Source organism: Musca domestica, unplaced genomic scaffold (assembly GCF_030504385.1).
Source record: "Musca domestica strain aabys unplaced genomic scaffold, Musca_domestica.polishedcontigs.V.1.1 7, whole genome shotgun sequence".
Lineage (NCBI taxonomy): Eukaryota > Metazoa > Arthropoda > Insecta > Diptera > Muscidae > Musca > Musca domestica.
This window is the reverse complement of record NW_026712383.1, coordinates 12,699,957-12,712,443: the sequence shown is the minus strand read 5'-3', so window position 1 is coordinate 12,712,443 and position 12,487 is coordinate 12,699,957. Positions and strand designations below refer to the sequence as shown.

Here is a 12,487-nt window from a genome sequence, read left to right as displayed (position 1 = left end):
GCACATGCGGCCTATTAATAACAATCATGCAGAATGTCACAACTTTAAGTCTTCATTGTTTCTCATCTATAATACTGTACAGTAAAACTCAGTACTTTTCGTACACTTTCTTATGAAATTCCAGCAATTCCATCTTATTTCACTCCTTACTTAATGTGTAAAAAGCTCATCACATCCCGCCTCTATAAACCAATTATGACCCTCATGCTTTGTCCATTAACAATTACCGAACCGTTAAAGTCAGTACTTTTTGGATCTTCAGCGTACGAGTTTCAAAAATCTTGTTTTTTTACTTCATTTAATTTTACCCACTACCAACCTCTAGGTAAAAATACCGTACAATTTTTCGCCTGTTGGCACTTTTGGTATTCTAAATATGTAATTTTTCAAAAATTCCACGTAACCTCTCCCATCCGCGTCAAGAGAGATTTTTATGCAAACTGTAAAAATTTTAGTTGGTACTCATCACCCATTAGCAATTCTGTACCGATTAGTACAATTCTGTCGTATTCTAATGAGTTTCCGAATTCCCACCTTGTTTTCCCTTCTTCCTATCAAGAGAATCCAATCGCATATGAATAATACCGTACCGCCGTGTACATTGTAGTACTATTAAAAAATACATTTTCAAATTTCGCACTACTATGTCCTCCGTGCCCCAAAATTATCCTTAAGACACAGTTTAAAGTCTTACACATGTCAGAAGAGTAGTGACAGTTGATTAAATGTACTAACTCAGGTCAATACGGCTCATTATGGCTTTACGGTAAGCGCAGCCTTCAGAGACTGTAAACTAATGTAAAGCGCTAATGAAGCCACAGCATATGATCTGATGCTAGAGAAATGAAGATAAGTCAAGTAAATCATTCATCAAAAATGGAAGCAATATGCTTATGTTTCATTAACTAGGACATCCGGTATCATCCTCCCTTATGGTGTGTCACACGGTATCGACAATTCTTTGGTCAGCATGAAGCTATATTATCGTAAATATCCTTAGACACTTCCTGTGCTTTTCATACAAAATCTTCCGATGCATAATTTCATGTAAAAAATTCCTATATTGTCTTTCCGCCTTATTTCCAATTTCACATTTTTAAATTCAATTACAAATTAATCAAAATGCTCCAATAATGGAGTTGGCATTACATCGGTTGATTGATTTTCATATGCTTTCCTATGGATCCAGCCATAGTCAGTATGTCTACCAAATTCGGTGTATGTGTGTTATAAGTTATGAAAATCTCTAATGTAACTTCGCTTTTGGCGCGGCGGAAGCTGTACTCCAGAGAAGCATAATTACAGCAACATATCCATGAAGGTGTGTGAAGGTAAATGGCAATGCAACAATCATCTAGTCACGTAATCAGAGGGGTTGTGGGGGAAACAATGATAGTGGATTCTTGTATATATGAGGATATCACGAAAAGGGAGGTAATCGCTCAGAAAACTAACAAGTAAAAAAGCTGTAAGTTCGGCCGGGCCGAACTTTGAATGCCCTCCACCATTTGGTACAAATTTAGCAGGTGTCAAAAATGAATTAAAATAAAATCCGTTAAAAATTCTGTTAAATCTTCAAAATTTCGAAAGAAGTCGTATATTAGGGTCTATACGACGAAGTGGACCTGCATAGCAACTTCTTTATAAACCATTACAATATTCGAAACTTAAATAAACAAATTGGCGAATAAGGTAGCTAACGTCATCAAAATTCCGAATATAGGGAGGTACCGTTATATTGGGGCTATACGAAGACTTGGACCTGCACAGACATTTTTCTGTCATAGGCTGTAGTATCTATTACGAGTTTCAAAGGCCAAATTTAAAACAATTCCAGTAAATAATGTCGCTAAAATAATCAAAATACCGAATATCGGAAGGTACCGTTATATATAGGGTTATACGAAGACGTGGAACTGCACAGACAATTTTCTGTCATAGGCTGTAGTATTCATTACGAACTTCAAATACCAATTTTAAAATACCCAAAATCAGGAGGTACCGTTATATGGGGGCTATACGATGACGGAGACCTACATGGCACATTTTCTGTCTTAAGCTGTAGTATCTATAACGAACTTCAAATACCAATTTTGAAACAATTTTTTTAAATAATGTCGCTAAAATCATCAAAATACCGAACATGGACCTACATGGCCCATTTTCAATATCAAAAGTCCTGCAGACGTAACATACATTTGAGTAAAATTGTATCAATCTACTTCAAGTTGTTCGGAATCTAGAGTGACTTCCACAGACGGACGGACATTGATAAATCGACATAGAATTTCATGCTGATCATGATGATAAACTGTGTATTTCGAGGTGTTAAAAACGGAATGACAAACTTAATATATATTAAAAAGATTATATTTTGAAACACGTTCAAAACATTTATCAAACAATATTCATTAAAAATCCATGCTTATAGCTCAGGTGGTCCTTGAAAAAATATTCTTTGAAAAATCCACGCTTATAGCTCAGGTGGTCCTTGAAAAAATATTCTTTGAAAAATCCACGCTTATAGCTCAGGTGGTCCTTGAAAAAATATTCTTTGAAAAATCCACGCTTATAGCTCAGGTGGTCCTTGAAAAAATATTCTTTGAAAAATCCACGCTTATAGCTCAGGTGGTCCTTGAAAAATCCACGCTTATAGCTCAGGTGGTCCTTGAAAAAATATTCTTTGAAAAATCCACGCTTATAGCTCAGGTGGTCCTTGAAAAATCCACGCTTATAGCTCAGGTGGTCCTTGAAAAAATATTCTTTGAAAAATCCACGCTTATAGCTCAGGTGGTCCTTGAAAAATATTCTTTGAAAAATCCACGCTTATAGCTCAGGTGGTCTTTGAACAAATATTATTTGAAAAATCCACGCTTATAGCTCAGGTGGTGCTTGAAAAAATATTCTTTGAAAAATTAACGCTTATAGCTCAGGTGGTCCTTGAAAAATTTTCCTTTGAAAAATCCAAGCTTATAGCTCAGGTGGTCCTTGAAAAAATATTCTTTGAAAAATCCACGCTTATAGCTCTGCAGGTCCTTGAAAAAATATTCTTTGAGAAATCCACGCTTATAGCTCAGGTGATCCTTGAAAAAATATTATTTAAAAATATACACCTATAACTCAAATGGTGTTTGGAAAAATATTCTTTAGAAACCCACACCTAAGGCCTTTTTAAAAATTCACGCTTTAATTTTTGTTGCTCCTTCAAAAATCGCCAACAACTTGAATATTTTTTGGAGACTCGGTTGCGTATACATGCTGACAATACGTATACGCCATAACCCATACCAACCAATTATCCTTCCTGCTACATAACAGCTTGTCTCCTATGCCAGCAAATCATTCGTTAATTAGATACTGATTATGCTTATCAAACTTAATAATGCCATACTGCTATTACAGCAACTTAATCACACACACATACACATGGAAACATATGCCCACACACACTCACACCCATTGACGGTAATGTAAACCAATTCTATTCTAAGTGTGTATTGGTAGTCAATATGTTTGGCACGGCGATTAAATGCAACTTAACTTCTGCCAACATAAATATTAGCCATCATACTAACCAACATACATATGTACAGACATACCTGCAACTCCAACCAATTTAATGAAAACAGGCAGGCACTACATTGAATGTGTGTTGGTGTGCGAATTTGCATTCAATTGATACCAATTAATAAAGCTATAAGCATGTATTTATGTGTGTGTGTGTATGTAATTATATTCATACGATATTCTCTGAAAAAGAGCTATAGAACCAGCCGGTTCGATAATAGTTCGATTTTTGGTTATTTCATAGAACAATGACTGGTTATAGACCAGTGAATGTTAATTAAAATTTGTCATAAGGAGCCTTGTCGTCGGGAGGGGGAGAAGGAACAGATGGGGAAGAGAGGGGAGAGAAACTGTATAGGACAGTGCCATAAGCCGATTAGTTTAGGGCTTAAAATTCCATTGAAATTTATAATGCCCTAATATTCTGTTTGATATTAGATAACAAAATGTTGCATACTTTTAGGCCAAGTAGATTATAGTGTTGTTGGTATTACTTTGGCTTAAATTCAATGGGTATTAACATTTGTGTAACTTGTTATTAACAGAATTCGTTCATTAAGGATACAGCGGGGTAGGAACAATGTGTGCAATTAAAAGGCATTGAAAGGAAACCAAATGATCGTGCAATTGCAAGTATTTAAAAGACATGGAAAGGTCTAACCACTACAATTACATATTATATTACAAATATTGTACATAGCTTTGTACCAGAACCATTAAACAATATTAAATATACCTTTTCATAGACTTAAAGGTATTTTCCAATTTTATATCCTGGTCGCTCTGTTGGTCCATTTCAAAATCTTTAAAAACACTACACCAACTAATTTCCATCTCATTTAAAAGATTTTTTTTTAATTTCCCCACCCCTCTCATTCACCACACCCCGACTACTCACTCCCTCATTTAACACCTCCTTTCGCCACATCTTAATCTCAACAACGATTTCCAAGTCATTGCATTGCATTGCTAACGCAAAATTTGCTTAAACAAAAACCTCAGACAAGCGTGTACGCGGATTCAATTAAGTCAAACAAGCAGAACCACCACTAAACCAATAGCGTAACCGCCTAACCGAATGACTGGCAAAACCACTTCAAGGCAGCAGCAACTTCAAGAAACTTTAACAGCAACGAAATTCCCCAAAATAACCCACAACACAAACAACAATAAGAAGAAATCGACAGCATTTGGTGAGATGAACAACAATTTTTTTTTCAAGTACTTAGAAATTGCACCGGGAGAAAAAATTTCTCAAGTTTTATTTGTCTTTTTCGAGAAAACTTTAATTTTATTTGGGATGAGGGAAATGGGATTAACTTTTGAGTCCTGCTCGAAAAATAAATTAAACAAAAATACAAAAAACGAGTTAAGAAATTAAAGCCACAATGCTATATGGGGCAACATCAAATCAGGATAATGTGAAAATAATAAATACAAATATTGAAAAAATATTCTTTAAAAATCCAGAATTAAAGCTTTGTAGGTCCTTAAAATAATATTTAAAAAAAATTGAAAAAATCTCTTAAAACTCTTTAAAAATCCACGAGTATAGCTCAGTTGGTCCTTGAAATAATATTCTTAATATTCCACGATTATAGCTCAAGTGGTCCTTAAAATAATATTTAAAAAAAATAGAAAAAATCTCTTAAAATTCTTTAAAAATCCACTCGTATAGCTCAGGTGGTCCTTGAAATAATATTCTTAATATTCCACGATTATAGCTCAGGTGGTCCTTAAAAAATAATCTTTAAAAAGTCACGCTTATAGCTCAGAAGATCCTTGAAAATTTTTTCTTTAAAAATCCAAGCCTATAACTTAGATGGTGTTTGAAAAAATATTCTTTAAAAATCCAAGCCTATAACATAGATGGTGTTTGAAAAAATATTCTTTAAAAATTCACGCCTATAACTCAGATGGTGTTTGAAAAAATATTATTAAAAATTCCACGCCTATAACTCAGATGTTGGTTGAAGAAATATTGTTTAAAAATTCACGCCTATAACTCAGATGGTGTTTCAAAAAGTATTATATAAAAATCAACGACTATAACTCAGATGGTGTTTGAAAAAATATTATTAAAAATTCCATGCCTATAACTCAGATGTTGGTTGAAGAAATATTCTTTGAAAAATCCACGCTTATAGCTCAGGTGGTCCTTAAAAAAATATTCTTTGAAAAATAAACGCTTATAGCCCAGGTGGTCCTTGAAGAAATATTCTTTGAAAAATCCACGCTTATAGCTTTGTTGGTCCTTGAAAAATACTCTTTGAAAAATCCACGCTTATAGCTTTGTTGGTCCTTGAAAAATACTCTTTGAAAAATCCACGCGTATAGCTTTGTTGGTCCTTGAAAAATACTCTTTGAAAAATCCACGCTTATAGCTCTGTTGGTTCTAGAAAATATATTCTTTGAAAAATTTACGATTATAGCTCAGAAAGTCCTTGAGAAAATATTCTTTAAAAATCCATGCTTATAGCTCTGATAGTCCCTGAAAATCCAATCCACGCTTATAGCTTTGTTCGTCCTTATAGACTTGTTGGTCCTTGAAAAGATATTTTTTAAAAATTCACACTTATAGCTCAGATAGTTCTTGAAAAAATATTATTGAAAAATCCACGCTTATAGCACAGATAGTCCTTGAGAAAATATCCTTTAAAATTCCATGCTTGTAGAAAATATTTCTTTAAAATCCACGATTATAGCTCCGATAATCCTTGAGAATATATTGTTTAAAAATCCACGCTCATAGTTCAAATAGTCTTTGAGAAAAAATTCTCAAATAGTGCTTGAGAAATATTTCTTAAAAAAATTCACGCTTATCGCTTAAATAGTCCTAGAAAAATGTTAATTTTCCTTTAAATACCCACGATTATGGCTTCGAAAGTCCCCCTGAAAATATTATATGGGTATTGTCTTTGTGCATTTATTTGTAACATAAATAAGAAAGCGAGATAGACCCATAGTTCCTTTTTAAGTATGCCAAATTTGATCGGAAGATCAGATATAGCTTTGATCAGATATAGCTATTGCTTCCACATATATTTTTGATATATTTGTCCTCCGTGGCAACGATATTTGGGGAAATATATCAAATACAGCAAAGTAATTCCTTTCCTAAATTTTATAGAGATCGGCTCAGATTTGGATATAGCTCCCATGTATAAATATTTGTCGGTCCAAATATGGACCGATATTTCCCATCGTCATGATAGATTTAAGTTTGATAAATATATTTTATAGTTCAAAATCAGGACCAAATAGTATACGTAGGCAGAGGGATATAGTTAGATGTACATGAATTATCCAATACCTAATAATACGGGGAAGGGTACATGTTGAAACAAGGTAGGTTTGTTATTATTCCGTACCAGTTAACTTTTTTAGACCACATTAGGTTTTCTAAAGTTTGCTCTCTGCAGATTCTAACAATTACTTTACTATTTGGCCTCAACAAAACCCATTATTACCTTCTACCCAAATTCATACACATTTGCAATTTTAAGCGGAACACGCTCGAACATTTAATCACAATTCTGGTACTTTCAAAGCTTTGTGTTTCTTTATGGTGTATTAAAATTTTCGACCACTGCGAATTTTACAGCTTGCTACTACTTCTTTATTTTTTTTTTTTTTTTTGTCTAATTTCGTTGGAGTTTTTACTTGTGCGGGTGCCGTTGCGTCTGCTGTTTATAGACTTTAACTTTTCACTTAGTAAATGTGATGGTCTACTTATATTTTAAACAACAGTGTGGAGTGAAGAAAATGTTGTGATTTAATAAATCAAGTGAGCGCTCAGTACTTCTAAGTAGATAAAAATTCAAAATTACGAAGTTGACTTAAACATGTGATTTTTTGGAGTGCGCTTTAAATGTTAAATCCATACACAAAATAGCTTTACATCAAACGAAAATTTTCATATTACCGTTATGAAGAATTTTTCTTATATACTTTGTTAAAAATGGACCACCAATTGCTGTCTGTAGTCGCTTGTACTAAGATTACTCGTTGTATGTCTTGGCAGGTTTGGGTATCAAACCTACTCTAACCTTGGGCGAATTTCCGATAATTGGTACAAAATTCCATGTAATTTTGTATTATTCTTCCTTTGTAAACTATTTAATATATTTCACAGTGATCTTAACACGGAAATTAACAATTAAATCTCTTGCCCTACGCTAGGAACCATATTTAGTACCATTTAGTGCTTTAGTACATATTTGTAAATCAACCTCCTAATTTAAAAGCTAAACACTCACAGTGATCCAAATACCAACATTTTTTCCGGCTTTATTCCTACGCACCCTACTTTATTTAGTACTTTCAGTACACTTTCCAAAAACTTTCAATTGCCTAAACTATAGTTACCTTCATTGCAAAAAAAAAAATTCACCCCAATTCCTACACGTATTATATAAGGTAGTTTTTATAAAAATTCACATCCTTATATATACGCTACCTTCTAAATTTGATTCTCTTAAAAAAAAAACTTGTGGAGTTTACCAATTGCCCCTCACTTATTTCCAAATGGTAACTAATTGAGAGATATTAGAATTTTTAGAACACCCAAACTCAAATTGTACCCAATTTAGTAGCATTTAGTATAAATTTCAAACTCAGTACACATTTCAAGAGGTGATCTTTGTATGAACTCTATTTCGACAACTTTATTCTTATACCTAATTAAAAATTCGCTCTATCCGTTCATATAGCACTAAATGATTTTAAAATTATAGCTTTTAGTTCGAATTTACAAAAAAAAAAAAAAACAACGATAAATCTATCCTAAAACACTATCCACCCTCGACCCTCATTCCAAATTTCATAATTCTGGCTCTATCTTTTTGGCCATTCCAAGGGATTCAATGTCTTGTTCCTTTTAGTACATTTAGTACCCATCTAGTACGAATTAAAAAAACACAGCGTTCTCTACAATCTCATAAAAATCATATTTCCAAATTTTTGAGAATTCCAGCTATATCGATTCATAACAACTCCAATTTGTACCATATAGTACACAAAGGCGCAAATTTCTATAATAACCTGCATCATACAATCCAATAGATATCTTATTTCTCAGTATCGGTTCGCCCAAATACAAATTGTACCAAATTTAGTACACATGAGTACGAATTTCCAAAACTTTCCACATATTCAAATCCTACACTCCAAAAGAAATCGTAATTCCCAATTTCAGGATTTCAGCTCTATAGCTTCACATAAATCCAAATTGTACCAAATTTAGTACATATTAGTACATATAAGTACAAATTTCCAAAATGACCCCACATATCCCAATCCTACAGTCCAACAGTAAACTTATTTCCAAATTTCAGAATTCCAACTCTATTGGTTCTCCCAAAATTTAAATTGCACCAAATTTATTACCATTTAGTACGTTTAAGTACAAATTTTCGTAAATAACTACAGTGCAATAGTATTTCCAAAGTTCAAAATTCCAACAACCATAATCCCAACTCTATTGGTTAACCCAAAATTTAAATTGTACCAAATTAAGTACCATTTAGTAACAAATTTCGAAAACTTCCTCCATATACCAAACCTACACTCCAGCAGTAATCTTAATTCCAATTTTCAGGATTCCAGGTCTATCGGTTCTCCTAAATCCAAATTTTAAAATATTTAGTACCACTTAGTACGCTAAGGTACAATTTTTTTTTTAACTAACTACATCATACTGTCCAATAGAAATCTTATTTTCAAATTTCTGCATCTTCACCCAAAATTTGAATTGTACCATTTAGTACACATAAGTACGAATTTCCAAAACTACCTATATACCCCAGCCCTACAATGAAATAGTAATCTTATTTCCAAATTTCTCTATTTGTCCTCCCAACATTTAAATTGTACAAAATTTAGTACCAAATTTCAAAAACTTCATCCATATCCCAATCCTACACTCCAACAGTAATCTTATTTCCAATTTTCAGGATTCCAGCTCTATCGGTTCACCAAATCCAAATTGTACCACATTAAGCACCATTTAGTACGCTTAAGTACAAATTTTCATGGCTAACTACATCATACATAATCTATAGTTCAAATTTCAGGATTCCAATTCTATTGGTTTTCCCAAAATTGAAATTGCACAATATTTAGTACCATTTAGTACACATAAGTACGATTTTTCAACACTACCCACATACCTCAGTCCTACAATGTAACAGTAATATTGCTTCCAATTTTCAGGATTCCAACTCTATTTTGGGAGAAACCAAAATTTAAATTGTACCAAATTTGGTACAATTTAGTACACATAAGTTCGAATTTCCAAAACTATCAACATTCCTCAGCCCTACAATTCTATAGTAATTTTATTTCTAAATTTCAGAATTCCAACTCTATTGGTTCGCCCAAATCGAAAGTGTACCCAATTTAGTACCATTTAGTATTTTTCGTGCACATAACTACAAATTTCGAAAACTTTCTCCATTTCACAATCCAATTCTCCACCAGTAATGTTAATTTCAAATTTCAGGATTCCAGCTCCATCTGTTCCACCAAATTCTAATTGTACCAAATTTAGTGCCATTTAGTACTTTGGTATGCGTGAGTATACACTTCGAAAACTGCCTCTTTACATCGACTGTAATCCGCAACCTTGATTCCCATTCCAAATTTCAAGCTTTTAGCTCTAAGCGTCCACATGATACGAAATGGTACCAAATGCTGTACATTTTCGTACGAATTTCCAAAAACCCTTTGGTACATCTATCAAACATCAGGGACCTTTATTCCAAATTTAGGAATTCTAGCTCTACTGCTTCCTAAAATAAGAAGTGTTTCATATTTAGTACCTTTTAAACCTTCCAAAAACCCAGCCTTATCTGACCCCTTCGGAGGAAGAGTGACCCTTACCCAAAATTTCAAAATTCCAGCTGCGGCCATTTCGTCTAAGCATTGATGAATCGTTACCTCAGTTCACCACCAATATGTTAGTATAGCGTTACATCAAAAACTTCTAGACTTCTTTATTTCGTTCACTGTCCCATCCTACCCCATTATTTGAACATCCTCTCTTCCAAAATCATGTTCCCCCATTACACCCTAAATTCCAAAACATCCTCCAATAACGATTGTGCGTGTAGTGTAAGCACGACACCGTATGCTGTCGTTTTGCCATTTTAAATAGTACAACGGAAACCGGAAGCCACACACATGCACACGCACACCGAAGGCTAAAGCTGTGTGTTAGAGAAGTACTACTCATTCTCACGCTCTTCGTGTAGCCAAGTACTCAAAAAAAATAGAGAAAAAAGAGTTACATCTGTATAGAAATTTGAAAACCACATGCAGAGGGGTGTGTGTGTTCCTGTCTGACTAAATATCATTGCAATACGGCAACGACTGTCGAAACGTGTCGGCATTTGTGTGTGTGTTGCCTGAAAAGCGGAAAGTGTGTTGTGCAAAAGTAGCATTTGTTTGAAATTGTCATTGTCGTTGCAATCTTGACGGCTGTTTAAAGATTTCATTACATTTTAGCGTGTGGAAATTCCGCAGAGACAACAACAGTGACGGTGACATCTGTTCAATTTTCCAACAAGGATGTGTTTTTAAAGAAATAAAGGCATCGCAAAAACAATCTGCATTCGTAAGAAGTTGTTGCGGGTGTATTTGTGTGAATGTGGGATGTATTACTGTTTGGAAATTACTTAAAATGAGTTACGAGTACAGAAATGCGGAAAGGAAACAGGATTTTGAAAATATTTTACTGGACTCTATATCGAATCATTCAGAATAGAATTAATACGCAATTGTCGGTAATTGTAAGCATTTGGAAGCACAATTAAAGCTGTTCTGAAAATTTAGTATAAGAGACTATGTTTTATAGACATTTGAGACTATGTTGGAGTTTTTAAGACTCTTTCAATACCCCCAAAATTATAATTGTAAAATTCAAAGAATATTCTATAAAGCGAATTCAGAGTTAAATCGGAATCCTATAAAAAAACATTTTTTCAGCACCTTCAGAACTAGAATGTTATATTTTTAGAAATCTATCAATTTATATATCTATATTAATTGAAGGATAAAATAATTGACTGACTGACTGACTTAACGCTTCATCAACAACCAGACTAAACGGCTGAGGCTTAAATCTTGGAATTTTTGGATGATGATTGCTCTCGGTCCGAAAGGGTCAGATAAGGCTGCGTTTTTGGAAACTCGTACTAGAACGGTTCGAAAAGTATTAAAAGGTACTAAATATGGTACCCTTTTAGGATTCCATCTCTATTGGTTCTTCCAAAATTTAAATTGCACCAATTTTAGTACCATTTAGTACACCTGAGTACGAATTTCCAAAAACTATGTACAGTCCTACAATGCAATAGTAATTTTTTTTTTTCTAAATTTCAAGATTCCAACTCTATTGTACCAAATTTTAAATTGTACCAAATTTTAAATTGTACCAAATTTAGCACTATTTAGTACCATTTGATACAAAATTTCGAAAACTTCCACCATATCTCAATCCTACACTCCGCCAGTAATGAAGCTAGAATCTTGGAATTTTGGGTAAGAATTACTCTCGGTCCAAAAGGGTCAGATAAGGCTGCGTTTTTGGAAATTCGTACTAGAACGATACGAAAAATATTAAAAGGTACTAAATATGGTAACCTTTGTATTTGGGGAAGCAGTAGAGCTAGAAATCTTAAATTTGGAATGAGGCTTGCTGAGGGTTTTTGGAAATACGCACTACAAGTGTACGAAAAGTACTAAAATGTACTACACTTGGTACTACACTTGGTACCATTTCGTATCATGTGAACGGTCAGAGCTAAAAACTTGAAATTTGGAATGGGAATTAAGGTTGAGAGTCGATGTAAGGAGGCAGTTTTGGAAGTGTGTACTCATGTATACGAAAAGTACAAAAGGGTACTAAATTTAGGTCCGA

At 33.7% G+C, this 12,487-nt stretch overlaps 1 protein-coding gene across 1 annotated transcript in view; it reads right to left on the bottom strand.

Annotated features, from left to right (window-relative positions):
* The window catches only part of LOC101896246 (guanine nucleotide-binding protein subunit gamma-e), a 307,757-nt gene that overhangs the window by 272,657 nt on the left and 22,613 nt on the right, over positions 1-12,487 (bottom strand). The gene's annotated exons all lie outside the window — the stretch shown is intronic.